The sequence below is a fragment of the Protopterus annectens genome, chromosome 3.part1 (genome assembly GCF_019279795.1).
Source record: "Protopterus annectens isolate FY-2018-M chromosome 3.part1, PAN1.0, whole genome shotgun sequence".
Taxonomy (NCBI): Eukaryota; Metazoa; Chordata; order Ceratodontiformes; family Protopteridae; genus Protopterus; species Protopterus annectens.
Window position 1 is genome coordinate 41,050,244 of NC_056732.1, and position 6,000 is coordinate 41,056,243.

Below are 6,000 nucleotides of genomic sequence, written 5' to 3' on the forward strand. Positions count from 1 at the left end.
CAAACTCGGCTCAGGACAGGACTAACCAATCAGGATGCAAAACTAGAACCGCCCACTGGTGCGGTTGGCTGAATCTCTTCTGCCCCTCGTCTCGCACGGGCTAAGCAGACGCGTAAAGAGATCATCTTACCGTAGAACGATGTTAAAAAGGGCGTGGCGTGTTAGTGAGCTACAGACCCACGACCTCAATCTGTTTAATATGCAGGTGAGAGGTGGGCGACCTGCTGCCTAAGGGGAAGGTAAACGCCCACTCATGACGGACAGTCTCGCCACTAATGAGGACCTTTTGGGTTTGTGCAACTTTCTCAAAAAAAAAAAAAAAAACAAAAATCATCCGATTCAAAGATACGTCGACAGCAGATGTTGTCAAAAACCACCCAATTTCATTAGTTTGTGTGTGTGTTTAAATACCTCTGACGTGTACCTCATTTTGAGGAGCGTACCTCATTTGGGGTCTTAAGAGTTCTTGTTCCTCCTTCCACATTGACATGGTCAGTGACTCGGACTACCTCTCAACTGTACAGATTTTCGCCCCATAATTTTGGTCCGTTTTTCATAAAATCGCTGTTTTCTGGCACATCAGTGGCAAGTCATAAAAAATTGAAGTTAGAAAATAATGGCGGACATTTGAGTTTCAGACTGCATACCCTTCGTAAAAATGCATGCTAACGCAAAACTTATTATTCTATCAACTTTCTAAGTTTTATTTATGGCTTTGTCCACATTTCTTGTTCCAAGAGGTTGAGAGGAAGGTCACACATTCAGCGTTAGCAATATTTTAAATGATACCAATGGCAAATATAACGGAATCACATTAGTTCATTAAAAGACCTGTTCTATAAGTAAATACCACATTTTAGCCATCCTATGAGCTTCCTAGTTTAAGTTATCAGTAAGCCATTAGTAAGTGTTCCACACTTTACCCATTTGTTCCACATTGTGAGAAGTAGTGTTCCTCATTTTGGAGATGGAAGGTTGAGAGCTATGATATACAGCTATAAGCATATATACATATAAATGCATATATATAACTATAGATACATATGCATGCTTATCTCTCTCTCTCTCTCTCTCTCTCTCTATATATATATATCAAATGAGAAAAAAAATGATTCACAACAATATAAATCAGTCCCATTTTCCCACGTTGTTGCAAAGGGTCATGGTACAGCTTATATATTCTCTGAAGTTCATTTTACAATTTTTTAAATAACCGTTTTTCTTCCAGTGACTGCCTGAACAAAAACCATGGCCAAGAAAGAAATTTACGCTTCAACTTTTTCTTTTTTCTGCTTCCTTTCAATACATTCTAACTGACCAACACCACCCTGTAAATAACTAAAGCAAACTGAGGATCTGGACGGCTGTTCTGCACCTAAAACATACCACTTAACTGTCCAGATTTTTGCCTCATATTTTTGGTCTATTCCTAATAGAATTTTGATTTTCTAGTAAATCATTGAGATGATCAAAGGATTGACATCACTAAATAATGACATACATTTGAGTTTCAGACTTTAAATCCTTCAGAAAATGTATGTTAACACAAACCCTATAACACTAATAACTTTATAAGAGTACTATTTAAAATCTGTCCCTATTTTTGGGCCTTTCTACCCCTATTTTGTCAGGCTTTCGCCTGACCTTTTGCACTAAGAGGATGACAGATATGACCTAAAAGTCATGGGATTATAGATTTTCTGAGGTGCATGTTAGAACTTTTTACTCAACTTTTTTATCCAATATTGGCCTGAACAAACATCATCACTGTGGAAAAGAAATGCAATCCTGCTCTTTTATTTCAGGGAAGAAACAAGTTTATCCATGTTTTAAAGCTCAAAGCTGACCAAACACCAGTCACAATAAAGTAAGAAGACACATGCTTGTGAGGATACATATATCATATGTAGAAATAGTACCTCCCCATATCTCCCACTGTTAAAAAATCATATGTAGAAATAGTACCCCAGTGCCCCCATACCTCCCACGGTTATATCATATGTAGGAATAGTACCTACCCCCATAACTCTCATGGTTATATCATATGTAGGAATAGTACCTGCCCCCATACCTCCCACAGTTATATCATATGTAGGAATAGTACCTGCCGACATACCTCCCACGGTTATACCATATGTAGGAATAGTACCTGCTCCCATACCTCCCACGGTTATATCATGTCAGAATAGTACCTGACCTCATACCTCCCACGGCTGCATCATATGTTGGAATAGTACCTGCCCCCATAACACGGATGGTTATATCATATGTAGGAACAGCATCTGCCTCCATACATCCCATGGATATATCATATGTAGGAATAGTACCTGACCTCATACCTCCCATGGCTGCATCATATGTAGGAGTAGTAACTGCCCCCATTCCACCCATGGTTATATCATATTTAGGAATAGTACCTGGCCCCATACCTCCTACAGTTATATCATATGTAGGAATAGTACCTGCCCCCAAACCTCCCACAGTTATATCATATGTAGGAATAGTACCTGCCCCCATACCTGCCATGGTTATATCATATGTAGGAATAGTACCTGCCGCCATACCTCCCACGGTTGTATCATATGTAGGAATAGTACCTGCCCCCATACCTGCCACAGATATATCATATGTAGGAATAGTACCTGCCCCCATGCCTCCCACGGTTATATCATATGTAGGAATAGTACCTGCCCCCGTACCTCCCACTGTTATATCATATGTAGGAATAGTACCTGCCCCCATACCTCCCATGGCTATATCATATGTAGGAATAGTACCTGCCCCATACCTCCCACAGTTATATCATATGTAGGAATAGTACCTGCCCCCATACCTGCCATGGTTATATCATATGTAGGAATACTACCAGCCCCCATAACTGTCATGGTTATAGCATATGTAGGAATAGTATCTGCTGCCATACCTCCCATGGTTGTATCATATGTAGGAATAGTACCTGCCCCCATACGTCCCACGGTTATATCATATGTAGGAATAGTACCTGCCCCCATACCTGCCAGAGATATATCATATGTAGGAATAGTACCTGCCCCCACACCTCCCACGTTTATATCATATGTAGAAATAGTACCTGCCCAACTACCTGCCATGGTCATATCATATGTAGGAATAGTACCTGCACCCATACCTCCCACAGTTATATCATATGTCAGAATAGTACCTGACCTCATACCTCCCACTGTTACATCATATGTAGGAATAGTACCTGTCCCATACCTCCCACGGTTATATCATATGTAGGAATAGTACCTGCCCCCATACCTCCCACGGTTATATCATATGTAGGAATAGTACCTGCCCTATTCCTCCCATGGTTATATCATATGTAGGAATAGTACTTGCCTCATACCTCCAACAGTTATATCATATGTAGGAATAGTACCTGCCCCCATACCTGCCATGGTTATATCATATGTAGGAATAGTACCTGCCCCCATACCTGCCATGGTTATATCATATGTAGGAATAGTACCTGCCGCCATACCTCCCACTGTTATATCATATGCAGGAATAGTACCTGCCCCCATACCTGCCACAGTTATATCATATGTTGGAATAGTACCTGCCCCCATACCTTCCATGGTTATATCATATGTAGGAATAGTACCTGCCCCCATACCTCCCATTGTTACATCATATGTAGGGATAGTACCTGCCCCCATACCTGCCACAGTTATATCATATGTAGAAATAGTACCTGCTGCCATACCTCCCACGGTTATATCATATGTAGGAATAGTACCTGCTGCCATACCTCCCACGGTTATATCATATGTAGGAATAGTACCTGCCCCCATACCTCCCACAGTTATATCATATGTAGGAATAGTACCTGCCCCCATACCTGCCATGGATATATCATATGTAGGAATAGTACCTGCCCCCATACTTCCCACAGTTATATATAGGAATAGTAGCTGCCCCCATACTTGCCACAATTATATAATATGTAGGAACAGTACCTGCCCCCATGCCTCCCATGGTTATATCATATGTAGAAATAGTGCCTGCCCCCCATACCTCCCACTGTTATATCATATGTAGGAATAGTACCTGCTCCCATGCCTCCCACGGTTATATCATATGTAGGAATAGTAACTGCCCCCATACCTCCTATTGCTACATCATATGAAGGAATAGTACCTGCCCCCATACCTCCCATAGTTATATATGTAGGACTAGTACCTGCTCCCATGCCTCCCATGGTTATATCATATGTCAGAATAGTACCTTCCCCCATACCTTCCACGGTTATATCATGTGTAGGAATAGTACCTGCCCCCATACCTCCCACAGTTATATCATATGCAGGAATAGTACCTGCCCCCATACCTGTCCTCATACCTCCCATGGTTATATCATATGTATTTATTTATTTAACATTTGTTTCCCGGGAAAGTCCGACTTGGAACAAAGCCAATTTTCAGTGGAGGCCCAGGGAGAAATGCTGCAGATGCATGACTTTGTAATATAGGAAGAAACCGGAGCACCAGGAAGAAACCCATATGGATGCAGGATACTTGGATATGTAGGACTCTTACCTGCCCCGTACTTCCCATGGTTATATCATATGTAGGAATAGTACCTGCCCCCATACCTCCCACAGTTATATCATATGTAAGAATAGAACCTGCCCCCATACCTCCCACGGTTATATCATATATCAGAATAGTACCTGAACTCATACCTCCCACAGCTGCATCATATGTAGGAGTAGTACCTGCCCCATACCTCCTATGGTTATATCATATATAGGAAAAGTAACTGCCCCCATACCTCCCACGATTATATCATATGTAGGAATAGTACCTGCCCCCATACCGCCCACAGATATATCATATGTAGGAATAGTACCTGCCCCCATACCTCCCAGAGTTATATCATATGTAGAAATAGTACCTGCCCCCATACCTCCCACAGTTAAATCATATGTAGGAATAGTATCTGACCCTATACCTCCCACGGTTATATCATATGTCAGAATAGTACCTGACCTCATACCTCCCATGGCTGCATCATATGTTGGAATAGTACCTGCCCCCAAACCTCCCACAGTTATATCGTATGTAGGAATAGTACCTGCCCCCATACCTGCCATGGTTATATCATATGTAGGAATAGTACCTGCCGCCATACCTCCCACGGTTGTATCATATGTAGGAATAGTACCTCCCCCATACCTCCTACGGTTATATCATTTGTAGGAATAGTACCTGCCCCCATACCTGCCACAGATATATCATATGTAGGAATAGTACCTGCTCCCATGCCTCCCATGGTTATATCATATGTAGGAATAGCACCTGCCCCCATACCTGCCATGGTTATATCATATGTAGGAATAGTACCTGCCCCCATACCTCCCACTGTTATGTCATATGTAGGAATAGTACCTGCCCCCATACCTCCCATGGTTATATCATATGTAGGAATAGTACCTGCCCCATACCTCCCACAGTTATATCATATGTAGGAATAGTACCTGCCCCCATACCTGCCATGGTTATATCATATGTAGGAATAGTACCAGCCCCCATACCTGCCATGGTTATAGCATATGTAGGAATAGTATCTGCTCCCATACCTCCCACGGTTATATCATATGTAGGAATAGTACCTGCCCCTATACCTGCCACGGATATATCATATGTAGGAATAGTGCCTGCCCCCATACCTCTCACATTTATAGCATATGTAGAAATAGTACCTGCCCCCCTACCTGCCATGGTCATATCATATGTAGGAATAGTACCTGCACCCATACCTCCCACAGTTATATGTCAGAATAGTACCTGGCCTCATACCTCCCACTGTTACATCATATGTAGGAATAGTAGCTGCCCCCATACCTCCCACGGTTATATCATATGTAGGAATAGTACCTGCTCCCATGGTTATATCATATGTAGGAATAGTACCTGCCCCATACCTGCCACGGTTATATCATATGTAGGAATAGTACTTGCCTCATACCTCCCA